We start from the raw sequence: 12495 nt of genomic DNA, 5'->3' as shown, positions 1-12495 counted from the left end.
ATATTCACCTTATACTTGCTCTTTCCTACCTGCCTAAAATACTAATCACACCTTTTTTCCATCTCTCATAACAATGAGACATTGGAATGAGACATGGTAAATCATTCAAAGCCTAACCTCGGCAATTTATCTTTCAAAAGTTGTATTTTAGGACAGGATGTTGTATTTTTTGTGGCATTAAGATTTGGAGTGTTCCTTATGGATATACTTTTACCCTAAAGAATACTAAGACAGGAAATCTTGTCAAAATTTGTAAAAGCTAAACATTAATTCTAAAAATAAAAATCTGTAGCAAATCTGACATTCCTTATTTATAGCCAACCTGCCTCTCTATTTTAGGTATTCCAGGTGCTCTCACTTCCCATTGACTCTGTCTTGTCAATCCCATTGTCATGGAGTTTGTCTTAATCCCAGGGACACACAAAACACTGTTCTCCCAGTCCTTGAAATTTAAGCCTAGACCTGAGATAATACCTTAAAATCATGCAGACTAGGGATATTTATACATTCTCTTTATATTAAGCCAATCCTGAGTGCATGTTTATATTAACCAAGGAGAGCAAGAATTCTCCAAACACCGAGAAAAAAGTGGTTGGGAGATTAACAAACCTCATCTCTCTCTGGACCAAAAGTTAGTCATTTTAGGAATTATGTCTGCTTATCTTCCTGGCTAATGTCTTTATCCAGATGCACTGAGAAAATTAGAACACATTTGGGAACAAATTTGTACCAAACAGGGAAAAATTTGATAATGTTTTCAAATACGAATCTCCTTCTACATAGACAGTTACAGAAATAATTCTGCCAGCATTTGGAAGTAAAATTGCATTCATAAAAATAACTTTTTACATCCTTAAAAACATCCTACTCATAATTGCTCAGTACAGAATGTTTATTTTGTGCCTGTTTCTTTCACTTTTAAAAGAACACTAACTTTCAAAATTTAATTGGCTACTAAACTGTCATGTCACAGATTATATGGCCACATGTCATTTTTAAGAATACTATAAAGAAATATTCAGGGCAAATATTTATAATGTTAAATGCTTAGTGAACATGTATTAAAAATAGTTTTAAGTTTGTATTTTAAAAATGTCATGTGTCTATACTGTCCTTCACTTAGAAAATTAAAGTGAAATATTTCTGAAGACACATAAAAAGTTCCATAAAAATATTCTTGCGTATGAGGTAATTCATTAGCAAAGTAAGTGCAATTATTTTTTGCTAGAATTTACATGTCTGTGTCTGTGTACAGAATTTTTTATATTCCAAAGTAAGGAATATTACACCTGAATATAGAGCAGTCACTATGACAGATTATTGATGAAAACAAACAATAAGCTATTGCTTACTTTTATGGAAAAGCGTTGGGTGGAAATGAACCTAATTGAAGTAAATACGATCTGACAGTAGGATGATAGTTTTGAACTAATTAGTGTAACACTAAATGAAAAGAAGGCATAATCGGGTGCCAAAAAAAGATATCTCATTTTAAACAAGTGCTTCTGCATTCTTTTAAAGTATGTAAAGGAAATGACAATCTCCAAATGAATCTCTCACCTACCTTATAAGTTAAGACACTAACGGTGAAATTGGAAAACAGAAAAAAAAAAGGATCACAAGCATCGGTGAGATTGTGGATCACTTAGCACTTCTATTTAAGTTGCTATGTTTTTTTTTTCTCATTGTAAAGCCACTTTTTAATAACCGGTAAGACAGTAATACCTTGAAACATAATAATTGTGTAATTATTGTTATAACCTGCTAAAGTTTTCCATCAAAGCAACTGTTATCGATGGAATTTATTCAATATATGGCCATGGTAGACCCGAGCAGTATACAGGTGAAAGATGATCATTCTCTTCAGATCCTGGTTCTCAAGGAGATATTTATGGTAGGAGGAATATAAGCCCTCATATACAAGCACTCTAATTCCCCATTTTTAGTTGTTGGAACAGGTTATAAACGTCTTGAGGGACCTCATAGAGGACTGGTTGGCAAGGAAGGACAGACTTATGTTGATAGAGCATTTCTAGTGATAAATGTTGCTTTGGCTCATTGTTCCCACAATTCATTATAGAACCGGGAATTGGTCCCCAAGTTCGTAATGGTATTGGTTGGTGCCAAAAGTTTGGCAGTTTCTTAAAGCCCTGGACCTTCATCTGAGGCTGACCCACTCCTATATTTGTATCTAATGAGGTAGAATTTTAGTTCTTTCATCCCTGTTAATGGCAAAATGTCTGGACCTTCTTTTCTTGCTCTTTTCTCTTTTCTTTTTTCCCCTTGAGATCTATTCTTGATTTTATTTGGCTCTTCCTGCTCCTACGAGTGTTGCCCTGGAAGTTACAGAAGACAATGGCTTTGATATTCACCCCTTGTTCTCGGACTCCCTTTACCTCTGGCCGTGCCAGGGAAAGAATGAGAATCAGAATCAAGGAAAGTTTGCAAGCGAGAAAATGGTGTTAAATAACAGTCGGGCAAGGCAATAAAGACAGAAAAAAGATGTGAGGTCAAAATAGTGAAAGATTAGAGACAAATTAGAATGTGGTGGATGTAATATTAGGATTTAGTCTTTATGAAAGTAACCAAGAAAAATGCAAGGATGCTGCTGACCACTTATGTGAAATGCCAACTGCATGTCACAGAAAGGAGCCAGACAGCGTGTCCCTTGGAATGTATTTGTTTACCCCCACCTCATCTGCCTGAACAACTATACATTCCTCAGCTTCCTCCAGTGGTCGGTCTCTTTCAATTATCTTCTTATTTCTTTGATAGGCTTTGCCACCATTTGAAATTAATGTATTTTATTTATTTGTGCTATGTGTTTATTATCTCTCTTTCCTAACAGAGTGTATGCTACGTGATGTTAGGAGCCTCTTTCTTGTTTACACCTATAGCCAGCAGTAATGAACAGTGCCTGGCACAAAACTGATGTTTAATAATTTTGATAAATGCATGCATGCATGCACAAATGGATGAATGAATGAATTCAAGATCTAGTTCAAGCATTATATCCTTTGTGAATTTTTTGCTATATAGCTTAGTAATTTCTTTCTTGTTACAATGATGGCACCTTCTATATACAATGGTATTCTGCTTTAATAAACTCATTTGTTTACTTCTTATCTCTAATAAAATGAGTCCCTTAAAGATTAGGTCCTGTATTATTCTCGTTAGAACTCCCAACCATTTAGTATATAGTTTCGTGAGTGAATGAATACTTTTGAGAAATTATTATTAGGTTTCCAGAGCCATATTGACCACATGAAAAAACTTAAATTTTGTAAGTTATCAGATGTGGAAAATACAATTTTTTACAATTCAGATAGCAGAGAGGTTTATATTATTTGCTTATGGAAATGTATCATAATTTAACTACACGTTTTCTCCTTACCTAAATTCTATAGTCAATTTTATCCACTTCTTTGACCAAAAAAAAAAAAAGCTGTTCAATATAGGCAAATGCAAGGTTAAGAAACATTTCTGATGTATTCTTTCTAAGAATTGGGTACTAGTCTTAGAATTTCTTTACCTTCTTCAACTTATCAGATGCTGTGATGTTTGAAAATAATTGTTTCTCTAACATACTTAATAAAAATTCCAGGAATACCGGAGACTTCCTGACAACAGATGTTAGTTTAAAGCAAAAGTCATTTTCCACTGCTTTGCAAAGTTTTCACTTAATAGAATAGATACCCTACATTTAAACAAATTAGAAAGAGGCTACAAAATATGAACATTTTTTAAACAATAGAAATCGAGAGCTCAGAGTAAGGAAAACTGTTTATATTTTTCTCCATTATGGATATTAACTTCTTGTCTTTTTGCCTAAACATTTACTTAAGTGAATTTTCAATCAAAAGTGTAAAATTTATATGCTTTGGCTTTCTTATAAGAAACGTGATATTATTGAGCAACCACGAATCCCCGGTGCCTGAAGAGTTTCTTGGGATACAGGACTTTGAGTGCTAAAATCAGGCAAACCAAGATGGTTGTTCACCCCAGACTGATAGAACAATTTTTTTCTTTTTTAACTTGAATAATATACTTGAAAGAGTTTTTAGAATTTTACAAGAATACATCTCTAAGGTATAGTTAAAAAGAGAAAGGTAACTCATTTTTGTTTGAAAGGTTGACACTTTTATGTTTCATTTTTATCCCAAGATGATGATGATTATTTATTTATAATAGTTGTAAGGGTACATGGCACTTACAAACACATAAAAGACAAAGCTCCTGTGAGATTTCCCATCTAACTCGATATACAATATGCCATGTAAGAGCAAAAGGGGAGACAGAAAAAGGTTGGAGAAAAATCAATACTGGAAAGCTTAGTGAAAGAAATGTGTTCTAAGCTTTCAAGGAGAGATGTCAAGGAATAAAAGGAAGTTTATTCAAGTAGGACTAATCTAGTTTTAAACCTTTTGAGAATTATACATGCATAAGTAATAAGAAAATGGATTTCTAGATCTTTTTTCTTATTATATTGTCTTAGTGAAGTAGTTTTTTTAATTTATAATTTTACAATGACTCTCTTTAACCTTACTAATGTTTTCTGCCTTAAACTATTTTCCCTGGGAGTTGTATAGCTACACCAGCTTCTTATGGTTAATATTTTTCAGATATATAATTTTTATTCCTCTTACTTTCAAATTTACCATGTTACTATGTTTTAGATGTGCCTTTTAAAATAGGATACAGCTAGAAATTTGGAATCCAGTCATCAAATTTTCACCTTTTAATTGTCAAGTTTATTGCAGTTTCCTTTACTGTGTTTCTTAGTATTTTATTTCTGCCAACTTACTTCGTATTTTTATGTTCTTTGTTCCTTTACTGTCCCAGTTGCACTGACCAACGAACTGTCTTTATTCCATTTTTTTCCTCTAAACTATTGGAAGTTACACATTATTTTTCTGTTATTTAGCAATTCCCCTTAAGTTTCTAATATTTGTAACCTATGCTGACAAAGTCTGATATTAATATTCTTATACTCCTCACCCATAATATAAGTAACTTCTAATCCCTCCCCTGTAATTCATGTCTAATGTTTTAGTTGTCTTATTTTTAAACCACATGCAATTAGTTATTGTTATAGTAATTTTAATTTAGATTACCTCATATTTTTCAATATCCATTCTTACCATCCATTTTAAATCCTGCTACTACCTTCTGGGTATAATTTTCTTCTTCCTACAGTAAATTGCTGAGTGGTAATTTAAGTGATGGAAGGTCTCTGGTGAATAATAAAAAAAAAAATCCAGCAAACAAAAAGTCCTCTCTATCTGGAAATATCTCCACCCACAACTCTTGAAGAATTATTTAGTGAGGTATAGAACTCTAAACTGGTAGTTATTTTCTTGAAGCACTGTGAGACTATAATTTATGCTTTATTTTTTGAGCTTTTTTATTATTTTTGACATACCTGCTGTGGTTCAAATGTTATTACTGTGTAGTTAATCTCTTCATCTCTCACCTTTTCTTTCCTGGTAACCTTCTTTCTCCTGATTGTCTTTATGTTCTCATTGCCTCTAGGGTCCAGCCATTTCTACTAGACATTATTGGTAAAACTTTATTTTTATTTAGCCTGGTGAGAAATCATTTTGCTTCTGGACTGTAAGAATTCTTATTTTTCTTCAACTGGGAAAAACTTTTAGCCATTATCATTTCAAATATTGCCCCTCTCCTACTTCTTTAACTTATATGAATATATATGTTGGATCTTCTCTTCTGTCCTCTATGTGTCTTAATCTCTCTTCCATTTGTTTAATCTTTGCATCTCTATGGGCTACATCCTGAGAAATTTCACCAGCCATCCAATTCAACATTGTCTCTTTGGCTTTATTTCCTCTACTATTTGGCCTGCTCATTGCTCATTTTCATTTCAAGGGTCCGTAAATTTTTTTAATTTTTAGAAGTTTTAAGTGGTGGGGCGCCTGGGTGGCGCAGTCGGTTAAAGCGTCGGACTTCAGCCAGGTCACGATCTCGCGGTCCGTGAGTTCGAGCCCCGCGTCAGGCTCTGGGCTGATGGCTCAGAGCCTGGAGCCTGTTTCCGATTCTGTGTCTCCCTCTCTCTCTGCCCCTCCCCTGTTCATGCTCTGTCTCTCTCTGTCCCAAAAATAAATAAACGTTGAAAAAAAAAATTTAAAATAAAAAAAAAGAAGTTTTAAGTGGTGATTTTTCAAATCAGTCTGCATTTTTTTTCCTCGTGTCTAATTCTTTTCTTATGGTTTCTGTTCATAGATGGATTTAACTATATTAAATAAACTCATTTTATTTTCTGTCTCAAACTGTCTTATTATTCTTTTATATATTTCAAATATATCTGCTGGGTCTCAGGTAGATCATTTCCTTGTGATTTTTTAAAATATTTGATTGTGATCTTAAGTTGCAAACCAACTACTCCATAGGCATTTTGTGCAGCGTAGATTATAGAAATATCTCTTGGAAGTAGTTTTACATTTATTTTTTCCAAGTGTGTCAGGAGAAACGCTGACCCACAAATAATTTTTTAAGCATCTTTACTGAGATACAGTTCACGTACTATAAAATTCATGAGTTTAAAGCGTATCATCACAAAAAGAAAGACTGTACACACATTAGAAGTTACTCCCCATCCTTTCCCCTTCCCCAAGCAACCACGAATACACTCTCTGTCTCTAAGGATTTGCCTATTCTGGATTTTTTTTATATATAAATGGAATCATGCAGTATGTGGTCTTTTGACTTCTTTGGTTGATCATGTTTTCAAAATCCATCCATGTATCAACACTTTATTCCTTTTTATCACCAAACAATATCCTGCAGCATAGATATACTGCATGTTGTTATTCTTTTTTAGGTGGTGGACATTTGGGTGGTTTTTACCTTTTGACTATTATGAATAATGCACTTATGATTATTCATGTGTAAGTTTTAGCGCAGATGTATGTTTTCATTTCTCTTTGAGTATATACCCAGGAGTGGAATTACTATACCATATGGTAACTCTATGTTTAGCATGTTAAGGAATTACCAAACTGTTTTCTACAATGTTCACAGCATTTTATGTGCCCATCAGCAGTGTTTGAGGGTTCTGATTTCTCCACCTCCTCATCATTTGTTATGATATATTGTTTTTATTATCAGCCATCTAGTGAGTGTGAAGTGGTATCTCATTATAATTTTGATTTGCATTTCCCTAGTGGCTAATGATGTTGAGCATCTTTTTATTGGCCTACTGGAATTTTGTATATCTTTTCTGGAGAAATGTCTATTCAGATGATCATCCCATTTTTTGATTGTGTTATTTGTCTTTTTATTATTGAGTTATAAGTGTTTATATATTCTGGATACTAGTCCCTTATCAAATAAATGATTTACAAATGTTTTCTCCCATTCATTGTGTTGTCCTTTCACTTTCTCGATGGTATTACTTTCAGAAAAAGCAATTTAATTTTGATGTAGTCCAATTTACCTATTTTTTCCTTTCGTCTATGTTGCTTTTGGTGTCAAATCTAATAAACCGTTGTCTTATCCAAGTTCATGAAAATTTATGTCTTTACTCTTATGTTTTCTTCTAGGAATTTTACAGTTCTAACTCTTACTTTTAAGTCTATGATCCACTTTGAGTTTATTTTTGTATATGGTTTAAGGAAGGGGCTCAATTTCACTTTTTTGCCTGTGGATATTTGTTTTTTTCAGCACCATTTGGTGAAAAGGCAATCTTTGCTTTTGACTTGACTTGGTATCTATGATGAATTTTATGTGTCCACTCGGCTAGACCATGGTAACCAGATATTTGGTCAAACATTGTTTTGGATTTTTCTTTGGAGGAGTTTTTATATGAGATTATTATTTAAACAGGTAGTTTTTGAATAAAGCAAATTACTCTTCACAATGCCCATTAACTACAGCCAATCAGTTGAAGGCCTTGATAGAACAAAGACTAATTCCCACCCACCCACCCCATCCACCCCCTCAGCAGGAAGGAATTACTCTAGCAGATTGCCTTTGGACTCAAGCTGCAACTTTTCCCTGGGTCTCCAGTCTGCAGGCCTACCTGAAAGATTTTGGACTTGTCAAGCCTCTACAATTGTGTAACTGAATTCTTTTTTAAATTCTTTTTTTTTTTTTTTTTTAATTTTTTTTTAATGTGTATTTTTGAGACACAGAGAGACAGAGTACGAACGGGGGAGGGGCAGAGAGAGAGGGAGACACAGAATCGGAAACAGGCTCCAGGCTCCGAGCCATCAGCCCAGAGCCCGACGCGGGGCTCGAACTCACGGACCGCGAGATCGTGACCTGAGCTGAAGTCAGACGCTTAACCGACTGAGCCACCCAGGCGCCCCCAATTGTGTAACTGAATTCTTTAAAATCTATCTATGTATCTGTGTATCTATGTATCTATGTATCTATCTATCTATCTATCCATCCGTACACACACACACACACACACTCACACACACACTCACACACACACACACACACACACACACACATCTATATTACTGGTCCTCTTTCTCTGGAGAACCCTGACAACCCTGACTAATAGAGTACCATTGTCAAAAATTAACGGGCCTTAATTGTAATGGTTTATTTCTGGAATTTCAATTCTCTTCCTTCTATTCCGTATATCTATATGCCTGTCCTTATAACCCAAACTACCAATTTTAATATTTATGCTTCTATTTCACAATGCATACACATAGGATTCATGCATATAAACATTAATTTAGGATCAGGCTTCAAACGCATGCATGGCACACACTTGGCTTTGAATTCTTGTGAGATATTTCTGTTTTCTATTCAGAGAACTAAACATACACATGATAACTCGATTCATTAGGTCACTGGAAACATTTTGTAATCCCTTTATCACCAAAGGTAAAAAATCAAAGGACCTCAGATATGTGCAGGTGCCTTCATTCCAATTTCATGTCTTAATTGCTCCCAAAGTCTCACCTCTGTCTCTGCATGGCTATTAAACTCAAGACTTTGGGCATTGTAACTCATCTCTGAATTTGATAATCACCTCCTAGATGTACAGCAACTTGTGTTCTTAATTGATCTTTATTTTTAACACTTCAAGATCTGTGTTTATTCATTGCAAACACACTTATAGATATATGTTTTTATATTTATATCTGTATCTATCACTTTGAGTTGCAATTTATTATGTCTTCTAAGTATTTATGGGAGTAGAGACATTTTGGTCAAAATCTTTGCTGGAAGCAGAATTCAAATATACTGATTATTTTTCTTTGACAACTTCAGAGGTCCACACTGAAAATTCAGATGAAACACAGATGAAAATGTTCAAATATGGATTATATTCTCCTATGAAGACAAAAAATAAGTACTCTAAATTCTATTAACATGAATACTCTGAATTATTTATATATTGAATATGCAAAGCTATTATCAGGATTAAATGAGATAGTCTGAGCCGGTGTATTAGTAATTAGCATAAGTTAGTTGCCACTCAGTAAATGGAATTATTATATTAATTTTGTTATTAGTGAATTACATGTGTGTCTGATTTACTTTAGGAGTTACTTAATATTATATTTCTTTCTTGATAGGAAAAAATGCATTCTGAATAAAATAACTAATTTACAAATGGATTTTGAAATAAAAAAAATTGCTATCTGTCATTCTATAGTATATATAAGGCTCTATTTACTTGAAGCCATTTAGTGAAATATAAAGGCAGGTTATAGTGTAGTGAAGCATACAATTTCTAAATGTTGTTTCTCCCTCATTGCAATGAAACATTCATAGAGATGCATGATTTGAATAATTGATTTTTAAGGTCTCAGAACAAAGGTTCCAGAGAGAATTTTAACTATTTTACTGAAAAAAATAATTAGTTATGGAAAACTTTCCAACTTCAATTATTAGTGCACTGAAGTGATGCAACAAATCACACTAATCTTAGGAACATTTATCTTTAATTTTTGAGATGGACTATTCATCCTTCATTTCTAATGAAGGGACAAAAAATAAATACTTATTTCTAATATTTCTAATATTTTAAAGCCCTAATTTTACTTATATTGATGACATTATTCTAAAGGTTCATCTATGAAATATATTTTTAAACGTTAAAAAAATTCTTTAACATTTATTTATTTTTGAGAGACAGAGAGACAGAGGATGAGGGGGGTGGGGGGAGAGGGGCAGAGAGACAGGGAGACACAGAATCTGAAGCAGGCTTCAGGCTCCCAACTGTCAGCACAGAGCCTGATACGCTGGGCTGGAACCCACGAACTGCGAGATCATGACCTAAGCCAAGGTTGGACGCTCAACCGACTGAGCCACCCAGGTGCCCCATACTAAATATATTTTTAAAATAAAATTTTAAACATTTAATTTTTTTCTTGTCAAAATGTCTTCATTTCTGGAAAGCCATTCCTTTGTTGTATGCTGTCAAAAGCATTTTGAAAATAAATAAATCAGCATTTTAACACCAACATTTATTTTTTCCTAATAAATATTCTAATAACACATTAATTACAAATCAGAGGTTTTCTTCCAAAGCACAAGTGATTTCACATAGCCCAAGAATATTTTCTAGCCATGCAACAACTTTGACTACTACCATCTTACTTGGTTAGAGAGCTAGCAAGTTTGGTATCTGTATTAGATTTCTATGGGTTTATTCAAGAAAGACAAGCAAAACCAAAGAAACAAAATGCACTTACTATGTATCAATTTATCAATATGGCTTACTCCATCAATTAGAACAATGGCTAAGCTATACATCTCATAAGTGTATGTACTATATTGCATAACCAGAATTTTTCTTAGGTTCAACACAAAGATTTTACAGGAGCAGATGGCTATGTCTATGAAATGTAAACCTGTCTTATTTTACATAAAATGCTGAAATTATTTCATGCATTTTTGAACTTGTGGTTTGGACGAAAGTTGATCTCATTTAAGCACACTTCCAGTTTATTAAAATAGATATTTGGCTTTCCAGAATTCTATATGTTCGATGTAGAATGAAGCTTTAAACACGCTTTCTCAACATGATTAACAGCTGATATAGTCTGCCTTAGCTGTGTGAACTTATTTCATAAAGAATTGTTTTGTTCTGTTGCATTTCCCAATAGATGTCATTCTCATTTTCTCATAATTTAATCTTTTAAAATCTTTAGAAGTGCCATTTTTATCATGTTAATTAATTTCTAAAGAACATTCCCAACCCCCCCCAACCCCCGGGGAAATATAATCTGCTCATTTTCACATTTAGGTGAAAGTGTAAGATTTTTATTTTTAGGATATCTGTTTTTGTAGCATATTTGCTTTTTTATCATTCATCATTTGAAAGTTTCCTTTGAGTTGTTTGATGTCAAATAACAATGGTGCCATAAAATAAATATAAAGGGATTTTTGTTAAATATATATAAGATCTAATAGTCTATCAGTTATTGATAAATAAAAACTACATTCTCCCCAAAATGCCAGGAAGAAAACCCTCACTATATATATCCTGGAACTTTTTTCTGTTAAGATAAAGGGAAAAGATATGACTGCCTGCATTACCCATATTTAATAGGTGAAAATTCACAGTGAAAAGTTAAATATCTGGCCCATCCCAACAGAGATTTTGAAAATGATGACTTCATTTTCTAGACATTAAAAATTAGTCCTAAAATAATTCTTAAATATGTTGAATTAGCAGAACTGCAAGAATAATGTCAAGTACAAATACAACATATGAGTTTTTGTCACTTGTTATGTTAACATTTTTTATAGCGATTCTCATTGGTGTTATAGCTTACCTAGCAGTTTTCCTGATACATGTGTTGACAGATTTTGAAGGTTGGTAAGAGATAATGGCTAACCATTAGAAGTGAGAGTATGACTCTGTTTTCATCTTAAAATAGCTTCATTTTTCAGATGATTTACTTTACGTTTCACATGAGCTCTGAGTATGAACAACAGATTGTGCAGGCATGCTCTTCTCTGTATAGATTTTGCTGTATTTTCAGTCTAACATTCCAGTTACCAAATAGTAAAATGGCGAGCCTCTCTGGCCGCCGAGATGGGCTTTGTGTATCAATCAATGCACTCGCTTCTTGTAAACTGCTATGAAGCCAGACAGCCTGGAACAATTTAATACTGAGAGAGAGGTGTGAATTTCTTCTACTTATCTTAATAAAGTGTTAACTTCAGAATAGTTAAGTGCTTGCAGTTATATTCCAAAATAAAAATGCTCAGATTCAGTTGTGGAAACTTAATGAAATAACTTCTCATTTCTTAGTTCTTCCTTAGGTTCTGCTATTTAACTACTACTATTTTGGGGGCACCTGGGTGGCTCAGTTGGTTAAGCATCTGGCTTCGGCTGAGGTCATGGTCTTGTGGTTCGTGAGTTTGAGCCCCGGGTCAGGCTCTGTGCTGACAGAGCCTGGAGCCTGCTTCAGATTCTGTGTCTCCTCTCTCTCTGCCCCTCCCTTGCTCATGCTCTGTCTCTTTCTCTCTCTCAAGAGTAAATAAACTTAAAAAAAA

Source organism: Lynx canadensis, chromosome A2, assembly GCF_007474595.2.
Source record: "Lynx canadensis isolate LIC74 chromosome A2, mLynCan4.pri.v2, whole genome shotgun sequence".
Lineage (NCBI taxonomy): Eukaryota > Metazoa > Chordata > Mammalia > Carnivora > Felidae > Lynx > Lynx canadensis.
Note: the sequence above shows the minus strand (reverse complement) of the source record.